Source organism: Phyllobates terribilis, unplaced genomic scaffold (genome assembly GCF_046119375.1).
Source record: "Phyllobates terribilis strain yellow unplaced genomic scaffold, ASM4611937v1 Scaffold_117__1_contigs__length_5270597, whole genome shotgun sequence".
Taxonomy (NCBI): domain Eukaryota; kingdom Metazoa; phylum Chordata; class Amphibia; order Anura; family Dendrobatidae; genus Phyllobates; species Phyllobates terribilis.
The window spans coordinates 3,353,398-3,378,083 of NW_027362877.1; the positions used below are offsets into that span (position 1 = coordinate 3,353,398).

The 24,686-nt window shown below is 52.1% G+C and overlaps 1 long non-coding RNA gene across 1 annotated transcript; it reads right to left on the reverse strand.

The window, feature by feature from the left end:
- Nucleotides 1-12,200: 12,200 nt before the first annotated feature.
- On the reverse strand, nt 12,201-20,718 carry LOC141201548 (uncharacterized). The gene is made up of 2 exons (XR_012272950.1): nt 20,410-20,718; nt 12,201-17,074 (listed from the first exon to the last, which is right to left on the reverse strand). It is a non-coding gene; the product is annotated as an uncharacterized lncRNA (long non-coding RNA).
- Nucleotides 20,719-24,686: the final 3,968 nt, after the last annotated feature.

Here is a 24,686-nt window from a genome sequence, read left to right on the forward strand (position 1 = left end):
CAAATGTTCCCTTTCTCTTCTTTCTTCTTGCAGACAGTACAGACACGGTGGTCTCGCTGGAGCGCAGATACCGCATTGTGCACTAACACATCTATGGTTATAGAAATGATCGGGGTCAGGAATGAAGTTGAGATTTGATGAAGGTTTTTTATGGATAGAGCAACATTGGATTCCGGGGAAGAAGCTTTCACATTACTATTTGTGGCTTCGGTTCTTATGTTGTGATAATGTTGGTATACTCATTGGTTTTTCAGTATGTAGACAGTGATCAGGTCATAGAAGGGTTATGGATTTAGAATGGCTTTCATTTCTCATTGGGTGAATATTTTAATATCTGAACGGATGACTAAATTATCAGCATTAGAACATTTTCATAAAATTTTTTAAAATTAAAAAAATAGGAGAAAAAAAATAATAAATAAAATATTAAAAATTCGCCAGACCCTCATCACAAGATGGTGCCGAGAACTCTGCACAACAACATGGAGAGGAGGAGATGACGCGGGAGGATGCTGAGGCTGAGTCGCACCCGGGAGAACCTGAGCCTACGTAAAGACAGGTATCTGTACAACTCCGCTCTGCTATACAAGACACAGACGTATCTCTTAGGCCGGGGTCCCACTAGCGTACGGTATGCGATGCGAGACCACCCGATGCGATATGCTAATGACACTCGCTGCTGCTCTGCTGCGAGCGGGAGCCGAATGTCAGTGCTCCATGCTCTGATCCTCTCGCACGGCTGCGGAGGGGACGGGGAAATCAGTTTCTCCATCTCCTCTGTTGCTGGCATTGGCGGGAATCGCACTGCACTCGGGTGGTATCTGAGTGCAGTGCGATGTTTCACACGCACCTGTAGATTATATGGGTGCATGCGATCCGATCGGAGCTGGAAAACAAAACGCCACTGAGCAGAGAATCCGAGGATTACTGGGTCCGGACGCAGTCTGGTGTTTTATCGGATTGAAGTGAGAGCGAGCCCTGACTGGGGAAACAGATGAACTTACTATAGATGTGGACCTGATGAGACTACTGGACTTACAGAACCTCCGGGAGCAGAGAAATCCTCATCACTGGAGAAAGCGGCCACTATGTGACGTCAGAGAGTGGAGGAGCCGGAGGAGCGACTGCGCCGGGATCATCTGCAGATCTGGGCGGGGCAATGACCCCTGAGGGGGAGGAGCTGCGGTGACGTCATCACTGTCACATGACCGCAGCCTCATCACAGCTCCTTCACCATTATAATAACTTTATAGTTTATGGTTGCGTTTAGTTTGGAGTTGATTATTTGTGCTCCTCCATTCTAGCTGATTCACTAGTGAGCCGTCTACATCAGAGTGGGTTTATAGATGATCTCCCTGTAGCTTCTATTCTGTACAGTTCATTGCTGACCTGACTAGAATGGAGTTGCTGGAGCGATGTCCTCATAGGATCAAATCCAATCTAGACGGCTCATGACTGAAACCTCCAGAATGGAGTTAATTCCAGGAGCTCCTCATAGATTCCAATCTAGTGGCGTAGGAATTATAAATGTATGTATTGTCACTTTTTGTGACATACATAATTACACACAGCACTGATTGTTCAGTTTTGCCCCAATTTGACTTCTACTGTATTTCCACCAGTCCCAGCCACAGCACCGACATTTCTGAAGAGTGGACGGAGCTAGACAACATTTATGTGATCATTTTTGCCCCTTTTGTGATGTAAATTATGATAATGTCCACCCGCTCTTCACAATGCTGGTGCTGACCAGGACTGGTGGACAGACAAGAGAAGTAACATTTTGTCAAACATGAACAATCAGAGCTTTGTGTAAGTTTTTAAACTATGAAAAGTGATAAATTAAAAAATAAGTTTTTCTTTATATTAACACAAAAAAGCTTTCTACCTGTCATCTTTTATTAATACTGGCATGCAAAATTTGTTTCTTCATGAATTGTGGCTGCAATCTTGTATAATGTCTGCCAAGAAATAATAAAACACCCTGCAGCAACTCCAATCTATATGTCTCAGTACAGAGATGACAAGATTGAGCTGCTGCCCTGAGGTCCATGATTTGGGGGCACAATGTACTGTGTATAAGGACGTCCTCTGTACAGAAACTCCATTCTACAACCCCTGGCAAAAAATATGGAATCACCGGGCTCGGAGGATGTTCATTCAGTTGTTTAATGTTGTTGAAAAAAAGCAAATCACAGACATGGCACAAAACTAAAGTCATTTCAACTGGCAACTTTGGGGCTTTAAGAAACACTAAAAGAAATCAAGATAAAAAATGTGGTACTCAGTAAGGGTAATTTTTTTCAGACCAAGCAGAGGGAAAAAATTATGGAATCACTCAATTCTGAGGAAAAAATTATGGAATCACCCTGTAAATTTTCATTTCCAAAACTAACACCTGCATCAAATTAGATTTGCTCGTTAGTCTGCATCTAAGAAGGAGTGATCACACCTTGGTGAGCTGTTGCACCAAGTGGAGTGACATGAATCATGGCTCCAACACGAGAGATGTCAATTGAAACAAAGGAGAGGATTATCAAACTCTTAAGGTAAATCGTCACGCAATGTTGCAAAAGATGTTGGTTGTTCACAGTCAGCTGTGTCTAAAATCTGGAGCAAATACAAACAACATGGGAAGGTTGTTAAAGGCAAACATACTGGTAGACCAAGGAAGACATCAAAGATTCAAGACCAGAAACTTAAAGCAATATGTCTCCAAAACAGGAAATGCACAACAAAACAAATGAGGAACGAATGGGAGGAAACTGGAGTCAATGTCTGTGACCGAACTGTAAGAAACCGCCTAAAGGAAATGGGATTTACATACAGAAAAGCTAAACATAAGCCATCATTAACACCTAAACAGAAAAAAACAAGGTTACAATGGGCTAAGGAAAAGCAATCATGGACTGTGGATGACTGGATGAAAGTCATATTCAGTGATGAATCGCGAATCTGCATTGGGCAAGGCGATGATGCTGGAACTTTTGTTTGGTGCCGTTCCAATGAGATTTATAAAGATGACTGCATGAAGAGAACATGCAAATTTCCACAGTCATTGATGATATGGGGCTGCATGTCAGGTAAAGGCACTGGGGAGATGGCTGGCATTACATCTTCAATAAATGCCCAAGTTTACATTGATATTTTGGACAGTTTTCTTATCCCATCAATTGAAAGGATGTTTGGGGATGATGACATCATTTTTCAAGATGATAATGCATCCTGCCATAGAGCAAAAACTGTGAAAACATTCCTTGAAGAAGACACATAAGGTCAATGTCATGGCCTGTGTGATGAAAGCCGGCCGGTGGGTGCAGCTCTCTGGCGCCCCCTTACCTCTCAGGTCAGTCAAGGTACTGCACCTAGAGAAAGTAGTGCCAGGAAGCTGCAACCAGCGCAGGGAACACGGTAGAGTGTTCCCTTCAACGTCACTAAACCGTAACGTCACTACACAGCACAACTCGCTAGCGCCCTCTTAGCCTCAGGTCAGTCAAGGAACTGCACCTAGGATAAGCGGTCGCCAGGGAGACTGTCCTGTAACCTACTGGGTATCGGGGCCCTCTGTAGTGAGGGCGGTATATATATCTTCCTTGGCCGCGCCAGGAATATATATATCTGAACCTCCGACCGTCACAACCAGCCTTCCCCAATCCCCAGTTGGTATGCTGCCACCAGTCCCTATTTTAGATATACGCCCAGTCCGTGAATGGGCCTATATCGGGTCAGGAACCAACCCTGGGTAGCGTTTTTGGCTTGAGCCGAGCTCACACGGACGTGCGTTCGTTATGCAGAATAAAAGGCAGGCCCACAATTACTTGAGGTAATTGATTATAATAATACACTAGATACACGATATACAACTAAATATACACAGGTATAAGGTCAGGCTAAACTATACAACAATGGAATACAACACACAGAATCACCACAGCATATCAGTTACCGGTATCTTGATTTTCTTGTGACGCAGGGAGAGGATTCTGCGGTCGCAGGCACGGTTCTTTGTTACAGGCTGAGGCCTACCACCGCATGGTCAAACTGCTCCTCCCCTTGGTGGCCTCAGCTGGTGCTCAGATGTTCAGCACCCCACTCTTGGGTCAAGACTGACTTGTCTCTTGTCTGTCCTGCTATCTTACCTGCCCCATCCCGCCCACTGCTGGTGAGGTCAGCTGGCTCAGTCTCCACCCTCAGGTCTAACTTCGATCAGAAGCCCAAATTCTACGGAACCCAATAACTTCTTCTGGGATGGTCTCATGATACCCCCAGGGGTTCCCATGGATTCGGGCCACCGTAACCGACCTTTTGATATCAATTATGATACCATACGGTCCTCAGGAATGGCTCAGCGCTATATCTTGGCTTCCAGAGCACGTACCAACGTCTACCGCGGAGGCTTGTGTGCGCAATGGCTCCGGGACGCCGTGATATTTTTTTATTGGCCCATTCCACGCAACATGCGTGTACTATTCATGTTTCTATATCTTATGCCTCCATGCTTGTGACAGACAAAGAAACTAGTCCTATGGGACAAATGGTCAGTTACAGATGGACGAAGCACCCCCCCCTGCTGGCTGTGTTTCCTCTCGAAGTCTTTGAAGCTCCTAGCATTCAAGTGTTAAGTAGGCCCTGGGGCTTCTTATCTTACAGGAGCCTGGATGGGGGGAAACTATCTAGTTGACGTTTTAACAGAAGGTCCCAAGGGTGGGGGCTGCTGAAGTGTGGCCATCCCTGGATATGATTTATCATTACCAAGATGGCGGCTACGGGTTCATCACACCTCCCCCTATACGAGGGCGCGAGGGGGTAGCACATTCCTGTGTTCCCCCGTGCGTCCATCTGCACCCTCCCCTTGCCGGGATAACCCGTCAGCGTTACCGTGGTCACGGCCTCTTCTGTGGCGAATGGAGAAGTGGTACTGCTGGAGAGCGAGGCTCCAGCATAGCAACCTGCCATTCGACCCAGAGACCGTGTGTAACCAGCTGAGGGGGTTGTGGTCCGTCTCCACGGTGAAATGGCTCCCGTACAAGTAGGGCTGCAGACGCTGCAGGGCCCATACAATTGCCAGGCATTCTTTTTCCACCGTGGAGTAAGCCACCTCCCGGGGCAGTAGCTTCCTGCTCAGGTACAAGACAGGATGTTCCTGGCCTGTCGTGTTGACCTGACTTAGCACAGCACCGAGGCCAAAGTCACTGGCGTCGGTCTGTACCACAAACGGCCGGTCGAAGTCGGCAGCTTGCAGTACAGGGGAGCTACTTAGGGCGGCTTTGAGTGCCCCGAAAGCTGTCTCGCAGGCGACTGTCCAGTCGACTGCGACGGGCAGCTTCTTCTTGGTGAGGTCCGTCAGGGGCTTGGCCAGGGTGCTATAGTGTGGGACGAACCTCCTATAGTACCCGGCGGTCCCCAAGAAGGACATCACCTGCTTTTTGGTCCTAGGAGTGGGCCAGGATGCGATGGCATCCACTTTCCCAGGTTCTGGCTTCAGAACCCCCCCGCCTACCCGGTGACCCAGGTAGAGGACCTCACTCATGCCCAGCTGGCACTTTTCCGGCTTGATGGTCAAGCCTGCCCGGTGGATCCGACCGAGCACCTGCCGCAGGTGCTCTAGGTGATCCTCCCAAGTGGGACTGAAGACTGCAATATCGTCCAAGTACGCAGCCGCGTACCCTTCAAGTCCCTCAAGCAGCGTATTGACCATCCGCTGAAAAGTGGCAGGGGCATTCTTCATGCCGAATGGCATCACTGTGGACTCGTACAGTCCAAAAGGGGTGATAAAGGCAGAGCGTTCCCTTGCCGCGGGGGTCAGAGGAATCTGCCAGTACCCCCGGCTCAGATCCATGATGGTCAGGTACTTAGCCCCGGCCATCCGATCGAGCAGGTCATCGATGCGTGGTATGGGGAACGCATCGGTGGCCGTTACAGCGTTGAGCCCCCGGTAGTCCACGCAGAACCGTGTAGTTCGGTCCTTCTTTGGTACGAGGACTACAGGCGAGGCCCACGCGCTGCTGGATGCCTGGATCACCCCCAGCTTCAGCATCTCGTCTATCTCTTGGCGCATGTTTCCCTGCACCTCGAAAGAGACCCGATATGCTGAACGCCGGATCGGCGGGTGATCGCCAGTGTCCACGTCGTGGACAGCCATCTCAGTCCTTCCGGGCAGGCTGCTGAACAGCCCCCGGAAGGGGTGCAGGGTGGTCCCCAGCTGGGACCGTTGGTCCTCCGTGAGCTGGTGGCCAACCCCCACATCCTCGATGGACCCACCCGCCTTGGCTTGGGTGAGCAGATCCAGGAGGGTTTCTACCTCTCCTTCCTCGGGAAGGTTGCACACTGGGTGGGCAGTCGCTTCCCGCTCATGATGAGCCTTCATCATGTTCACGTGGAAGGCCTTCCTCCTTCCACGGGCGTGATCCAGGGTGACCAGATAGGTGACGGCGTTGAGTTTCTGGTGCACGAAGTAGGGACCTTCCCAGGCTGCCTGAAGCTTGTTCTGTGGTACGGGGACCAGTACCCACACCTTTTGACCCACCTGGTAGGTCCTCTCACAAGCATTCTGGTCGTACCACCGCTTCTGATCGGCCTGGGCCTGGGCCATATTGTCCTGCACCAGCTTTGCCAAGGCCATCATCCTGTCCCGGTGGCGCACGACATACTCGATGACCGACACCTCCGGGGTGGCCAAATCCCCTTCCCATGCTTCCTTCACCAGAGCCAGGGGGCCCCGTACCCGTCGCCCGTACAGGAGCTCAAAGGGGGAGAACCCCGTTGAGGCCTGCGGAACCTCCCGGTAAGCAAATAGGTGTGGGAGGTAACGCTCCCAGTCTCTCCCGTGGGAGTCGACCCACATCTTAAGCATCTGCTTTAAGGTGCCATTGAACCGCTCACACAGGCCATTAGTCTGTGGGTGATACGGGCTGGCCACCAGATGTTGCACCTGCATTTGCTTACAGAGGGACTCCATCAGCCGCGACATGAACTGGGTCCCTCGGTCGGTGAGCATTTCCTGGGGGAAACCCACTCTGGAGAAGATCTCCAGTAAGGCGGTAGCCACCTTGTCGGCCCGAATGGACGACAAAGCTACCGCTTCCGGGTACCGGGTGGCATAGTCCACTACCGTGAGTATGAAGCATTTCCCGGAGTGGCTGGGAGTGGACAGAGGTCCAATAAGATCCACAGCGACCCTCGAGAAAGGCTCTTCGATGATTGGCAGAGTTACCAGTGGGGCTTTGGGGAGCGGCCCCGCCTTCCCCACCCTCTGACAGGTGTCACACGAACGGCAGTAGGCACCCACCGCGGCTCCCATCCCAGGCCAGTAGAAATGCTGAGCTATCCTGGCCTTGGTTTTAGCGATCCCTAGGTGTCCGGCCATCGGAATCTCGTGTGCGATCCGCAACAATTCCGCCCTGAACGGATAGGGTACCACTAACTGTCGGTCCCTGGGCCACGCCTCCGGTGAACCCTGCTGGACCGTTACCCGGTACAGCCGTCCCTGGTCCCAGACCACACGCTCGCAGTCTGACTCCATGGGAGGCTGTGCCGCCTGTTCCTTGAGAGCTTTCAGGCTGTCATCTGCTTCCAACGCAGCCTGAAATTCCTGACTTGATGTGGCCAGAATCGATGAAACTGCCACATCCTCCGTCAGCCCCTCCGGGCATGTCACCTGGCCGCTGTCTGACCCGGCAGACACTTGGTCAGAAGTGGGGAAGCCGTCGGACCTCTGCAAGGCTCCTTGGGCTCCGGCGCTCCCACTCCTGGTGACAGCGGCTATGACCGCTGTGACCGTGGGTAGTGCCTGCTTCCCCTCTGTTTCTGACCAAGCCGCCCGATCAGGCAGGCTTCCTAGGCCTTTGGACATCTCGGATGTGGGGAACTCCTGCCCTGGGGTCTTACCTGGCGGCTCCTCTCCTGGGACCCCCCCTCCCCCCATGGCCTGTTCCTCCCCCTGCAGTGGGCCTATACTCAGCAGCCTGGATACCCCTGGGAGCCCTACACTGCTGGTAGCTGCCCCCCTCTCCATCCCTGAGCTTCCCTCTACAGAATCCTGCCCGCCCCCTCCCTCACCGGAGGACAAGAGGTCACGGCACGCCGGCTGAGCACCTCTGCGGGCATCCCCACACTCCCCACCTGCTTTCACTAACCCTGTTTGTGTTCTGTCTGTGCAGGTGTTACCCTCAGGTTTCACTCCCTCCTCCTCAGCAGGACGCACACTACATACAACATGGTTGGCATTAGCAGCAGACAAATCAATACACTCTTGGGGGGCCGAACTTGGGGGTTCAGAGGGTACATACTGCGATACTAGACGCCCCAAGTCGGTCCCTAATAAAACATTTGCGGGAATATTTGGCGTTACTCCCACCTCCCGCATCCCCCTCCCGGCACCCCAGTCCAAATACACCATGGCAACGGGAAGTGCCGGCTCCACGCCTCCAACCCCGGAGACGGAAAGAGTCTTTCCTGGTACCAAGTCCTGGGGGGACACCACCTCAGGCCATACCAGTGTTCGTTCAGCGCCAGTGTCCCGCAGTCCCATGACCGCAGAACGGCCTATGGTGACGGGTTGGATGTTGTCCAGGGACCTACCACCACCCCCTCCCACACACAAAACATTGGGCGCTCTCTGGGACTGGGATGGGGTCTTTTGGCGCTGGGGACACTCAGCCCTAAAGTGTCCTGGTTTGTTGCATAGATGACAACGTCTTACGTCTGGTCCTTGCCTGGAGAGGGCAACAGGGGGATACACCCCTTGTGTTCTAGGGGCCGGGGAAACAGGGGCATGACTGGGCTTACCCCCTCTCCAGGTGCTGCTGGCAGACTTCTTCAGCTCAGGCGCCCTGTTATTGGCATACTCGTCTGCCAGGGCGGCTGTAGCAGAAGCCCCTGTTGGTTTTCGGTCACGGAGGAACTGTCGGAGGTCCTCTGGGCAGTTCCACAAGAACTGCTCTGTGACGAACAGTTCCTGGACCTCCTGGCGGGTAGTAAGCGCTAGACCCGAGGTCCAGTGCTCTGCGGCTCTCAACAGCGCCCGCATATGATCGGCCCAGGTGTCCTTGGGGCCACGCAGCAGGCTCCGGAACTTCTGGCGGTACGACTCGGGAGTGAGGTTGTACTGCCGGATCAGGGCCCGCTTGATGCAGTCGTAGTTCTGTACCTCCCCGGCAGGTAAGTCCCCCAAGGCATCCAGGGACTTACCCCTCAAACGGGGGGTCAGGTATCTGGCCCACTGATCCCGGGCCAGATGGTGCTGAAGACAGGTCCGTTCAAATGCCACCAGAAAGGAGTCCAGGTCCCCATCCTTCTCCAGTATAGGGAAGTCCTCAGCTCGGACTTTGGACGACTTGGTCTCCTGATGGGTTGGTTGCTCTAGCGGAAGCCCCCGCTGGGCCAGGTCCAGTTGGTGCTGGCGCTCCGCAGCTCGCTCTGCACGCTCCGCAGCCTCCCGGCGCTCTGCAGCTTCACGCTCCGCAGCCCGCTCCGCAGCCCGCTCTGCAGCCTCCCGGCGCTCCGCAGCTTCGCGCTCCTCCTCCGCTGCCTTCTCTGATGCTGCCAGGAGGGTTTTGTAGACGGCATCGCCATGAGACTGGAGACTTGCCATAGCCGCTTGTAAAAGGGCTTGTGATCTGGACAGGCTGGGCTGGGTAGGTGGTGGGCAGCCCACTGCGGGACCGTATACTGGGGACTGGCTCCCTGAGGTGCCCGGGCTGGACTCCTCCTCGCCATGAGTAACAATGTCCTCCCCTCCTGCCACACGGACCGTAGCATTAGCCTCCTGCAGGGTCTTGCTCCTGGTGCCGTCTGCCATCTTGGTAACCGACACCGCTGCAACCCTGAGTTTGCACACACCTTGTTATACTTTTAGCCTGACCGTCTAACGTTGGGCTGACCTTAAGACTCCAGCAGTGGAAGTTACCACTGGCAGTCTTTAGTGCCTGGGAGTAGGGGTCCCACAACACTATTATTCTGCAATCCCACCGCTCTGCCACCAATGTGATGAAAGCCGGCCGGTGGGTGCAGCTCTCTGGCGCCCCCTTACCTCTCAGGTCAGTCAAGGTACTGCACCTAGAGAAAGTAGTGCCAGGAAGCTGCAACCAGCGCAGGGAACACGGTAGAGTGTTCCCTTCAACGTCACTAAACCGTAACGTCACTACACAGCACAACTCGCTAGCGCCCTCTTAGCCTCAGGTCAGTCAAGGAACGGCACCTAGGATAAGCGGTCGCCAGGGAGACTGTCCTGTAACCTACTGGGTATCGGGGCCCTCTGTAGTGAGGGCGGTATATATATCTTCCTTGGCCGCGCCAGGAATATATATATCTGAACCTCCGACCGTCACTACCAGCCTTCCCCAATCCCCAGTTGGTATGCTGCCACCAGTCCCTATTTTAGATATACGCCCAGTCCGTGAATGGGCCTATATCGGGTCAGGAACCAACCCTGGGTAGCGTTTTTGGCTTGAGCCGAGCTCACACGGACGTGCGTTCGTTATGCAGAATAAAAGGCAGGCCCACAATTACTTGAGGTAATTGATTATAATAATACACTAGATACACGATATACAACTAAATATACACAGGTATAAGGTCAGGCTAAACTATACAACAATGGAATACAACACACAGAATCACCACAGCATATCAGTTACCGGTTTCTTGATTTTCTTGTGACGCAGGGAGAGGATTCTGCGGTCGCAGGCACGGTTCTTTGTTACAGGCTGAGGCCTACCACCGCATGGTCAAACTGCTCCTCCCCTTGGTGGCCTCAGCTGGTGCTCAGATGTTCAGCACCCCACTCTTGGGTCAAGACTGACTTGTCTCTTGTCTGTCCTGCTATCTTACCTGCCCCGTCCCGCCCACTGCTGGTGAGGTCAGCTGGCTCAGTCTCCACCCTCAGGTCTAACTTCGATCAGAAGCCCAAATTCTACGGAACCCAATAACTTCTTCTGGGATGGTCTCATGATACCCCCAGGGGTTCCCATGGATTCGGGCCACCGTAACCGACCTTTTGATATCAATTATGATACCATACGGTCCTCAGGAATGGCTCAGCGCTATATCTTGGCTTCCAGAGCACGTACCAACGTCTACCGCGGAGGCTTGTGTGCGCAATGGCTCCGGGACGCCGTGATATTTTTTTATTGGCCCATTCCACGCAACATGCGTGTACTATTCATGTTTCTATATCTTATGCCACCATGCTTGTGACAGACAAAGAAACTAGTCCTATGGGACAAATGGTCAGTTACAGATGGACGAAGCACCCCCCCCTGCTGGCTGTGTTTCCTCTCGAAGTCTTTGAAGCTCCTAGCATTCAAGTGTTAAGTAGGCCCTGGGGCTTCTTATCTTACAGGAGCCTGGATGGGGGGAAACTATCTAGTTGACGTTTTAACAGAAGGTCCCAAGGGTGGGGGCTGCTGAAGTGTGGCCATCCCTGGATATGATTTATCATTACCAAGATGGCGGCTACGGGTTCATCACAGCCTGCAAATAGTCCGGATCTCAATCCAATTGAAAATCTTTGGTGGAAGTTGAAGAAAATGGTCCATGACAAGGCTCCATCCTGCAAAGCTGATCTGGCAACAGTGCTGTGATGGCCTATTTTTATTCGTCCCATACAGAATCCATGAATGGACGGACAGACCTGTGCTAGGCATACCTGAAAATTACTTTATTAAACATGGACATAGTCTTTCCTAAGTAACATTGGGGTCCCTGATGGTCCTAACCTCAGCAACTTATGTTTTATCCAATATGTAACAGTGTGTCCCTCTCCCGCCTGTGTTCATGTACTCTATGTAATGTAACCTGCTTTAGTTTAAGGGGTGTAACAGTGTGTCCCTCCCCCGACCTGTGTTCATGGACTGTAATGTAATCAGGCCTAGGTCAACTGCTCTTGTTGCATCTAGTGGGTTTGAACCCTTTCCCCATCCAGGGTCTGATCCCAGTAGACAGAACAATAGACTCATGTTTGGCCCTATCAGTTGCATGGTGACTCCCGACGCTGGAGGGTCTCAGGCTGCAGCCAGATCCTCGTGGCGTATGTGGATTGATAGAAGCTGCAACGTGGGATTGTGTCGTGTCCCTCATCTGCTGGATCCATTGAACTCATCCAAGGACTATTTCTAGATTTTCCCTGGCGGGAGGCACTCCCAGACTTGTTTCTGCTGTTATATAGTGTTATATAGCAAAAACAAACCAAATATGGAGTATATGGCAAAGAATCAAAAAACTTTATTGTAAACAATATACAGAAAAGACAAACGTGATTAAAAAGGACGACACACAGACAACCAAACTGGGTGACACATATACAACATAATAGATGTTAAATATCTATTGGGACAAGAAGTGCTCGTATTCAAGTCATTTATGCACTGGTACAAAATGATGGCATATTTCATCACTATGGATATGTACCACGTGCCATATGGCCCATAGTGCCCTATGAAAAAATGCTAAAGAATTATAATGCACTTTTACCCATATTAGATGAGGTGTCAGCACCCAGAATAAACAAGCACCACAACAAGTGTTTCACGTGGTATATCCTATGGCTTCCTCGAGGGGATTGTTTAATAGGACCTTCCATGTCTGTTTAAATATACTTTAGGACCTGCGGTCACGTGACTGGAATGGACCAATCATCTCCTGGATAGTGATGAGCGAAAAGGGTTAACCGAACATACTTGCTCATCACTACTCCTGGATCATTGGCGCATGCGCGCTGAACCACCCGAGCCAGATGCGTCATGCACGGCCATCAAGGTGAACCACGCATGACAGGGAACCAGGACTCATTGCCATGGCCCCTGAACATGCGCAGACACCATGCAGATGCCGTGCATGACGCAGAGGCAAGGGGTGGCACAGCACCCACACGCATTTAGACAAGTATAGCAACGCAACTACTTAATGCAAAAATGTGTTAGAGTAAGCAGCATCATTTTCCTATAATTGCAACACAATTCTGTCAGTACGAAAATCTATTTTCTTGGTCCAATTTAATTGTTGCTCGTAGTATCCTCATATTGATTAACCATATGTAGGTGATCCATATAGACTATGGGGGGGAGAAAGTTACAAATGACAAAGAAAACTAATTTAAACCAACACATACTATTGTATAAAAATACCACAGATTAGATCTATTAAAGAAATGGGGTTGTGAGTGAAATACGCTCTCCTCTATGCCTTCCGAACGCCAAATTAATAAGATTTGTTTTACGAGCGCTCGGGAAATCAATACCGCACGGCCTTGTATGGTGGACTAGAAAAGACTTCTGCTTTATTAACACATGTGGCACTTTAAATAGGGTCAGAGACAAAGGAATAGTGCCCTCTGACCTATGAACCAATAGTAACCATAAGGGGAGTGAATAGTAATGTGACTCCTCCCCGCCCATCGGTGTTACCTGATCACCATTACACAGAAGTTACAAGACAAGATGGAGACCACATACTCAGAATGGATTCTTCTCTCACAGGGTGAAGCTCAGGGCCTCATTGAGGCCATTTGACGTCACTGTTCCCAGTTCCACCATCCATTTGGTTTCCCTTTGAGCCAGAATTTTTTTTTACGTTTCCACCCCTAATGCCACTATGGATGACATCGATGCCATAAATGTTTTAGGATTTCTCCCATGACAGATTTTAAAATGGCGTGGTATCATCTTTAAGGAGGTTGCGTCGGCCACAGTCCTCACGGCCCAAATGTCTCTCACATGCTCCCTAGTCTTTACCCGCAATTCTCTGGATGTTAATCCCACATAGATTTTACCACAACCGCATGTGGCATGGCACAATATATCAAATTAGATGTTCTGCATGTAATATGATAATTGATTGTATATTGGCGGCTCCCAGAAGCGTTTGAGAACTCGGAGATGCGAGAGACATTAACGCACACCACACAGCGACCGCACGGGAAACAACCATTTATCGGCCCTCTTGTTCCATTGGATTGGATCTTGGTGGAACATAGCGGCTTTTGACCAACATCTCCTTAATACTTTTACAATGCCTAGGTGTCATTTGAGGAGATGCTGTTAAATGAGAGGAAAGTGACGGTTCAGTGAGTAACACAGACCAATGTCTCAAGAATGGTTCTCATAACCCCCAGTCCTGATTATAAGTGGAGATGAATCTAAGTTGGCCAGGAGCATCTTTTGATTTTGTTATAGACTGTAATAGTGTATTCTGGGGGGTGGACCTCGCTCTCCTATATCCATTTTTAATACAATGCTTACTGTACCCCCTCTCAATAAAGAATGATGCAGGATCCTTAGCCTGATTTTCAAACGCATCATCGGTGGAAATATCATATTGTTTCTGCTGTTGTGGACTCATTGCGGACGAGCAGAATTACCTTCATTTCTGCTGTTCCATTGATGGTCGGCTTGGTGTCCCTTCCTGCTGTCACACACCCCGTCACAATGACCACTAAAACTTTACTTCTACAGGCCACCTGGAACGCAAAACCACCACAGAAGGTTGTGACGGACCAAGATTGCCAAAGAAACACTGCTGTGACCTAATAAAATAGTCTGCAGGAGGAACACGATCCCCATCATTGCAGATCTATTATTGTGGACATTTGTGGAGATACTTCTGGATTTCTTGAAAACTCAACGTTTACCCACCTTGATAGAGATCAAACTATCAGTTACCGGTCATTAATGCCACAACAAGCTTCACTCAACCTGTTTAATTAAAATAACAAAAGGCAAAAATACATCTATATGTAGAAATCACTGACATTTTTAACCCCTTACCGGCCCATGGTGTATTAGTATGCTCTAGGCCATCACCCCCGGTTCAGTTAGGGCTCCGGCGCTGAGCCCGCACTGAACCAAGCACATGTCTCCTGATTCTTACAGCTGACAGGTGCCCGCAACAGCCGCGGGTGGAATCGCGATCCACCCGCGGCTGTTAACATGTTAAATGCCACTGTCAATCTCTGACAGCGGCATTTAACTCGCGCTTCCGGGAAGTGCGTCACTTACCCCACCCATCGGCGACCCCGTCACGTGATCGCGGGTCGCCCATGGGTGGGCATGACAACCCTGGGTCTGCAGCAGACGTCTGTGGTTGTCATGAGCGCCACCTAGTGGTCGGCGCTAATAGCACAGGACCATTTCTGCTGCATGCAGGGGATCTGCTCATCACCTCTATGTAGCAGAGGCGATCAGACAATTGCTGCTTCTAGTCTCCTATGGAGACTATAGAAGCAAGCAAAAAGTGAAAAAAAAAATGAAATGTTTTAAAAAATATTAAAAAAATATAAAAGTTTAAATCACCCCCCTTTCCACATACACATATTTGGTATTGCCGCGTTCAGAATCGCCCGATCTATCAATATAAAAAAAGAATTAATCCGATCGGTAAATGGTGTAGCAAGAAAAAAAGATTCTAAAAAACAGAATAATGTTTTTTTGGTTGCCGTAAAATTGCAATAACGGGCGATCAAAACATCGGATCTACCCCAAAATGGTATCAATAAAAACTTCAGCTCGGTGCGCAAAAAATAAGCCCTCACCCAGCCCCAGATCCCAAAAAATGGAGACGCTTCAGGTCTTGGAAAATGGCACCATATTTTTATTTATTTATTTTTTTAAACCAAACTTTGGAATTTATTTTCACCACTTAAAAAAGAACCTATAGATGTTTGGTGTCTACGAACTCGTAATGACCTGGAGAATAACGGCGGGTCAGTTTTAGCATTCAGTGAACGTGGTAAAAAAAAATAAAAAAAAACATCTGTGGTATTGCACTTTTTTTTTGCAATTTCAGCGCACTTGGAATTGTTTTCCCCGTTTTCCCGTACACGATATGGTAAAACTAGTAATGGCGTTGAAAAGTACAACTCGTCCTGCAAAAAAATAAGCCCTCACATGGCCATAATGACCAAAAAATAAAAACGCTATGGCTCTGGGAACAAGGGGAGCAAAAAACGAAAATGCAAAAACGGAAAATGGCCAGGTGTGAAGGGGTTAAAATACAAAACGTAACAAACAAATGTAACATTACAGAAAACATGTTGCTGATAGTTCCTGCCATTAGAATGAGGTCTGTATGTAGCACACCATGATGGCACGGATCAAGCCCCCACAATCAATGGAGCACTTCTGAGATATGAAGACTGTGAATGGATATTGCGCGTCATGGCGTGCAGGAGTAAGAGGAGAAATTGCAGGGATCAGTTCACACAAGGAGGAAGAATCTGCTGTAAATGGTTTTTCCACAAAATACATTTTCATCAATAGATCTTGGAATAAGGCCGGCTTTCTTTCAGCTTTCCCCGCACATTAGGATACTTTGCTCTGCCCTCAGCAGTGCAGAGAGACGTGCACCTGCGCAGGAGCGCAACGGAGGAGACTGTGTGTATGACATAGGACGCGTTATCCAAATGAAGCAGAGGAGGGCGCCATTCACAAAATAGGAGGCGCTGTGCCCAGATCAGCAAGGCCCATCAGAGCAGGCTGCCCCTCCAGTGAGGATAAATGCTGTTCTTGAAGCGATACAGATCGGCCTGGGGACTTGTATACAGCCTTATGGAATAAGGTATATATGGCCTTACGGTGGTGGCTGCAGCTTAAATGAGAAAAACCTAGTGACAAATTTACCTTAACCAAGAGGATAAAGGATGACCAATAGGTGTTATCTGTAAGTTCTCTCTTTGCTCCTTGGGTATCAAGGAGGATATACAAAGTACCCATGCTTTTCTGTGAATGACAGCCGAGATAGGACTCATCACTGGAGCCAAAAAAAAGTTTGACCAACGAGAACATCTTTGCAACCTGGACTCAAGAACAGTTTCCAAAAGTTTACTTTATCCCACAAGAGTTCTCCTGCCACCACATTACATTTTTTACATTCCCATTTGGACAACTTAACTGAAAACATTGGTGCTGTCAGCGAAGAGCAAGGAGAAAGATTTCATCAGGATATTAAGGAGATGGAATGTAAAAATGATGGAGAACAACTGCTGGAGGCTTCACAGAGGAGATCCGCAGCCTTCTATGAGAGAAAGATGGAAGGTGAACATGTAGGCCGAGGGATTGAGGAAATCCACGTGTTAGACAATCTACAAATGAACACACAATTAGGACTCCGGCCCATCTGACATGAAACAATGGCTAACATATCTTCATTTACCAAAGAAAGGAACAATATTTGTAGTCTGGCCTAATCCAGAACAGTTCACACTCTACACAAACGGCCAGATAATGAGTCGTCACACAAGCCCCCCTACACGCAGACATTTACATGTACCACCACACTTGTGAAAGCCCCACAATGTGCAGCCCTACGCATGTATCATCAGCACAATCTCTGTGCAAGATCAATGCCATACATCACCCCCTTTTTTTAGACTAGACTGTTGAAACATAACCCCTTTCCCAGTGCAATCCCCAACATGCAGCGCCATCATGCATCATCACCTTGACTATGCAATCCACACAGCAAGCAGTTCTGTGCAACCGCCAACATGCAGCATCAGTGCAAACCCATCAACATGTAGCAACATACCTGCATTACCCCCTTCACTGTGAAGCACGCCCAAGAAGCAGCCCTGTGCATGCGGTATCAGCACATTAACATGCACCATCACCCCTTATCCTGTGCAAGCCCTCTGCAATAAACCTTCTCAGTGGATGCCCCTCTACATGCACAGCCCATGCCTCCTCACACCAACCACACAGGCCCTTGGATGCCCCTGTACATGCACAGCCCATGCCCCCTCACACCAACCACGCAGGCCCTTGGATGCCCCTGTACATGCACAGCCCATGCCCCCTCACACCAGCCACGCAGGCCCTTGGATGCCCCTCTACATGCATAGCCCATGCCCCCTCACACCAGCCACTCAGTCCCCTGGATGCCCCTCTACATACCCCATGCCCCCTCACACCAGCCACACAGCCCCCTGGATGCCCCTCTACATACCCCATGCCCCCTCACACCAGCCACACAGCCCCCTGGATGCCCCTCTACATACCCCCGCACACCAGCCACACAGCCCCCTGGATGCCCCTCTACATACCCCCGCACACCAGCCACACAGCCCCCTGGATGCCCCTCTACATGCCCCCGCACACCAGCCACACAGCCCCCTGGATGCCCCTCTACATGCCCCCGCACACCAGCCACACAGCCCCCTGGATGCCCCTCTACATGCCCCCGCACACCAGCCACACAGCCCCCTGGATGCCCCTCTACATGCCCCCGCACACCAGCCACACAGCCCCCTGGATGCCCCTCTACATACCCCCGCACACCAGCCACACAGCCCCCTGGATGCCCCTCTACATACCCCATGCCCCCGCACACCAGCCACACAGCCCCCTGGATGCCCCTCTACATACCCCATGCCCCCGCACACCAGCCACACAGCCCCCTGGATGCCCCTCTACATACCCCATGCCCCCGCACACCAGCCACACAGCCCCCTGGATGCCCCTCTACATACCCCATGCCCCCGCACACCAGCCACACAGCCCCCTGGATGCCCCTCTACATACCCCATGCCCCCGCACACCAGCCACACAGCCCCCTGGATGCCCCTCTACATACCCCATGCCCCCGCACACCAGCCACACAGCCCCCTGGATGCCCCTCTACATACCCCATGCCCCCGCACACCAGCCACACAGCCCCCTGGATGCCCCTCTACATACCCCATGCCCCCGCACACCAGCCACACAGCCCCCTGGATGCCCCTCTACATACCCCATGCCCCCGCACACCAGCCACACAGCCCCCTGGATGCCCCTCTACATACCCCATGCCCCCGCACACCAGCCACACAGCCCCCTGGATGCCCCTCTACATACCCCATGCCCCCGCACACCAGCCACACAGCCCCCTGGATGCCCCTCTACATACCCCATGCCCCCGCACACCAGCCACACAGCCCCCTGGATGCCCCTCTACATACCCCATGCCCCCTCACACCAGCCACACAGCCCCCTGGATGCCCCTCTACATACCCCATGCCCCCTCACACCAGCCACACAGCCCCCTGGATGCCCCTCTACATACCCCATGCCCCCTCACACCAGCCACACAGCCCCCTGGATGCCCCTCTACATACCCCATGCCCCCTCACACCAGCCACACAGCCCCCTGGATGCCCCTCTACATACCCCATGCCCCCTCACACCAGCCACACAGCCCCCTGGATGCCCCTCTACATACCCCATGCCCCCTCACACCAGCCACACAGCCCCCTGGATGCCCCTCTACATACCCCATGCCCCCTCACACCAGCCACACAGCCCCCTGGATGCCCCTCTACATACCCCATGCCCCCTCACACCAGCCACACAGCCCCCTGGATGCCCCTCTACATACCCCATGCCCCCTCACACCAGCCACACAGCCCCCTGGATGCCCCTCTACATACCCCATGCCCCCTCACACCAGCCACACAGCCCCCTGGATGCCCCTCTACATACCCCATGCCCCCTCACACCAGCCACACAGCCCCCTGGATGCCCCTCTACATACCCCATGCCCCCTCACACCAGCCACACAGCCCCCTGGATGCCCCTCTACATACCCCATGCCCCCTCACACCAGCCACACAGCCCCCTGGATGCCCCTCTACATACCCCATGCCCCCTCACACCAGCCACACAGCCCCCTGGATGCCCCTCTACATACCCCATGCCCCCTCACACCAGCCACACAGCCCCCTGGATGCCCCTCTACATACCCCATGCCCCCTCACACCAGCCACACAGCCCCCTGGATGCCCCTCTACATACCCCATGCCCCCTCACACCAGCCACACAGCCCCCTGGATGCCCCTCTACATACCCCATGCCCCCTCACACCAGCCACACAGCCCCCTGGATGCCCCTCTACATACCCCATGCCCCCTCACACCAGCCACACAGCCCCCTGGATGCCCCTCTACATACCCCATGCCCCCTCACACCAGCCACACAGCCCCCTGGATGCCCCTCTACATACCCCATGCCCCCTCACACCAGCCACACAGCCCCCTGGATGCCCCTCTACATACCCCATGCCCCCTCACACCAGCCACACAGCCCCCTGGATGCCCCTCTACATACCCCATGCCCCCTCACACCAGCCACACAGCCCCCTGGATGCCCCTCTACATACCCCATGCCCCCTCACACCAGCCACACAGCCCCCTGGATGCCCCTCTACATACCCCATGCCCCCTCACACCAGCCACACAGCCCCCTGGATGCCCCTCTACATACCCCATGCCCCCTCACACCAGCCACACAGCCCCCTGGATGCCCCTCTACATACCCCATGCCCCCTCACACCAGCCACACAGCCCCCTGGATGCCACTCTACATACCCCATGCACACTCACACCAGCCACGCAGACCCCTTTATGCCTCCACAGCATTTATTCACATGGTCAGTTCTCCCCACCTCAGTCCTCACAGCAGACGGCTGAACACGAGCTCCTCATCACCATCCTCCTGTCCCGGCACAATGTGCACTGCTGCAGCTGCACGATGGATAGTGTCCACTGGACTGAGAAGACCCCGCCCCTTCCGGTGACGTCATGATAGAATGAAATCACTCCTCCCCCTCCAGAAATCAACTCCAATCTAGACGCTGCCTATAGATTATAGACTCATTACAGTCTGTGAGGAAACACTGCGAGAGCCAATCACCACCCGAAGCCCCGCCCCCTGATCACATGGCGGTGACGTCACCACAGGTCCTTCACCACCTCTCTCCTGAGCTCCGCCCCCTGATCACATGGCGGTGACGTCACCACAGGTCCTCCCGCTCTCAGTGCAGCAGCTCCGTCCTGGTTGTGCGCAGCTCTTGCTCTCTGGTATCAGCCAGCAGCAGGTTTCCGCTTCCCGCCATTCCGGTGAGATTACAGGGAGGGTTTGTGGTGAATCTGTGAGAGGAGAGTGTGGGGTGAGATCAGAGCTGTTCCTGTGGAGGCTCCTGCTCCATGTGACTGCGGCTCCTCAGTGTTGTATGGGGGATGTGCAGCGGCTCCTCCTCACCTCACCGCCCCCGCTGGAGGTGGAGTTACCACGGTGACCGTCCCCCGCTGGAGGTGTGGTTACCACGGTGACCGTCCCCCGCTGGAGGTGTGGTTACCACGGTGACCGCCCCCCACTGGAGGTGGAGTTACCACGGTGACCGTCCCCCGCTGGAGGTGGAGTTACCACGGTGACCGCCCCCGCTGGAGGTGGAGTTACCACGGTGACCGCCCCCGCTGGAGGTGGAGTTACCACTGTGACCGTCCCCCGCTGGAGTTGGAGTTACCACGGTGACCGCCCCCGCTGGAGTTGGAGTTACCACGGTGACCGCCCCCGCTGGAGGTGGAGTTACCAAGGTGACCGTCCCCCGCTGGAGGTGGAGTTACCACGGTGACCGTCCCCCGCTGGAGGTGGAGTTACCACGGTGACCGTCCCCCGCTGGAGGTGGAGTTACTACGGTGACCGACCTCCTACGAGGCTGATAATGAGCGGTCAGGTCGGCGGAGGAGGCCGCGGTGGAGTTTGTGGCTTTTCCTCCAGATTCTTCCTGATAAATGTCGGATATTTGGGGCAGAATTCAGTGATTGTCGTTATATCGTCCCCTGTGATCTCCATCTTCTCCTTTATCATGAAGACGCCGGCAGGACGAGATCCCTCCAGCTGATCCAGTGCTCATCCCTCCTTCTCCTGAATGACCCCGAGGATGGACGAGGACGAGACCACCAGAAGATTATTACACTTCACCCTGGAGATCATCTCCCTGCTGAGCGGAGAGGTAACTCCTCTACATTTCTATCAGCTTTATTGTGTTATGTAACAAGTCCGACATCGGGAAGAGGAAATCCAGAAGAGGAAGAGAAGGATTCTTTACTGTAAGAGCAGTGATTGTGTGCAGCTCTCTGCCAGGAGGAGTTGTCATGGGGATTCCCTATAAGAGCTGTAGAGGGGCCTGGATGTCTGTCCTGAGTGTAATAATATTCCAGGTTATGGCCCCAGATTACTGGAGACGGTTATTGATCCCGGGATTTCTACTGATTGTCAGATCTGGAGTCGGGAAGGAATTCTTCTCCCTAACTGTCTCTCTCCATACACAGGATTACACAATAGTGAGGAAGACACCGGGGGAGGGTGTGACTCCCATCATCCATCTCCAGGAGTCAGGAGGGCGGAGCCCGGGCCCCATCACAGAGCCTCCCCCGCACCCCCCGATACATGAGAGGAAGAAGAAGAAGATCCTAGAGCTCAGCAACAAGATGATTGAGCTGCTGAGCGGAGAGGTGACTGCTGGGACATTATACAGGACAGCACTGGAGGATTCTGGGTGATGACCGGAGAGGTGACTGCTGGGACATTATACAGGACAGCACTGGAGGATTCTGGGTGATGACTGGAGAGGTGACTGCTGGGACATTATACAGGATGGCACTGGAGGATTCTGGGTGATGACCGGAGAGGTGACTGCTGGGACATTATACAGGACGGCTCTGGAGGATTTTGGGTGATGAGCGGAGAGGTGACTGCTGGGACATTATACAGGAGGGCACTGGAGGATTCTGGGTGATGAGCGGAAAGGTGACTGCTGGGACATTATAGAGGACAGCACTGGAGGATTCTGGGTGATGACCGGAGAGGTGACTGCTGGGACATTATACAGGATGGCACTGGAGGATTCTGGGTTATGACCGGAGAGGTGACTGCTGGGACATTATACAGGACGGCTCTGGAGGATTTTGGGTGATGAGCGGAGAGGTGACTGCTGGGACATTATACAGGATGGCACTGGAGGATTCTGGGTGATGAGCGGAAAGGTGACTGCTGGGACATTATAGAGGACAGCACTGGAGGATTCTGGGTGATGACCGGAGAGGTGACTGCTGGGACATTATACAGGACAGCACTGGAGCATTCTGGGTGATGAGCGGAGAGGTGACTGCTGGGACATTATACAGGATGGCACTGGAGGATTCTGGGTGATGAGCGGAGAGGTGACTGCTGGGACATTATACAGGACAGCACTGGAGGATTCTGGGTGGTGACTGGAGAGGTGACTGCTGGGACATTATACATGATAGCACTGGAGGATTCTGGGTGATGACTGGAGAGGTGACTGCTGGGACATTATACAGGACAGCACTGGAGGATTCTGGGTGATGAGCGGAGAGGTGACTGCTGGGACATTATACAGGACGGCACTGGAGGATTCTGGGTGGTGACTGGAGAGGTGACTTCTGGGACATTATACATGATAGCACTGGAGGATTCTGGGTGATGACTGGAGAGGTGACTGCTGGGACATTATACAGGACAGCACTGGAGGATTCTGGGTGATGACTGGAGAGGTGACTGCTGGGACATTATACAGGACAGCACTGGAGGATTCTGGGTGATGAACGGAGAGGTGACTGCTGGGACTTTATACAGGACAGCACTGGAGGATTGTGGGTGATGAGCGGAGGGGTGACTGCTGGGACATTATACAGGGCGGCACTGGAGGATTCTGGGTGATGAGTGGATAGGTGACTGCTGGGATATTATACAGGACAGCACTGGAGGATTCTGGGTGATGACCGGAGAGGTGACTGCGGGGACATTATACAGGACGGCACAGGAGGATTCTGGGTGATGAGCGGAGAGGTGACTGCTGGGACATTATACAGGACAGCACTGGAGGATTCTGGGTGATGAGCGGAGAGGTGACTGCTGGGACATTATACAGGAGAGCACTGGAGGATTCTGGGTGATGACCGGAGAGGTGACTGCTGGGACATTATACAGGAGAGCACTGGAGGATTCTGGGTGATGACGGTGTCGTTGTTGTCAGGTTCCTATAAGGTGTCAGGACGTCGCTGTCTATCTCTCCATGGAGGAGTGGGAGTATCTAGAAGGACACCAGGATCGGTACCAGGAGATGATTATGGAGGAGCTCCGGCCTCTGACATCACCAGGTGAGAGGAGACTCTTGTTGGCTCCGGGGGATGTGATGACGTCTCTCGGCCTCGTCCTATAATAGATGATTTTTCTCCAGACTTGCTCTGGTTTTCTCTACATTTTCTCACAGCTTTCATTCCCTGATTATTCTCTTCTGATCTGTGAGTCGCGGTTTCTCCGCTGTCGTCTTCATCAGTCTTGAGTCTTCGTCCTCGGCGGCTTCTTTCAGAATCTTTCACCTTCCTTAGAGCATCGGTCACATTTTGTCTGCAGATGTCCCAGCGCTTCTGTCCGTTCTCTCCTGTGAGATCTTTCGGTACCTGAGTCTGTCGTGGATTGTTACTTAGCAGAGTCGGGGTTAATTTACTGATGATTTTCCCCCTAATCCGCTGTCGCTTGTCCATACCTCAGTATCGGTGCCGGCTCAATGTCGTCATCAGTTGTGGTCGGGCGTCCGGCTTTTTGGGTTTTGTTTCTCAGCATTTATTGGGTGGTAAGAACGACGTCGCTGCCATTTTCAGAACTGTTCCTGACACCCATCACTTTATCTTCCGTTATCGGAGCTGTGTGAGGGCTTCTCTTCTTGAATGGCCGCTGACCTTTTTATTGGTGACTTTTTTTGATCGTTGTTTTTTCATTGCAATTTTGGGGAGGTGTTTCTGATGTGTTTTTTTCTTTTGGCGTTTACTGTGTGAGATAAATCCTGACGTGAAAATGCCAAATAATAAAATATATATATGTGTGTAGATAGATAGATAGATAGTTAGATTTATT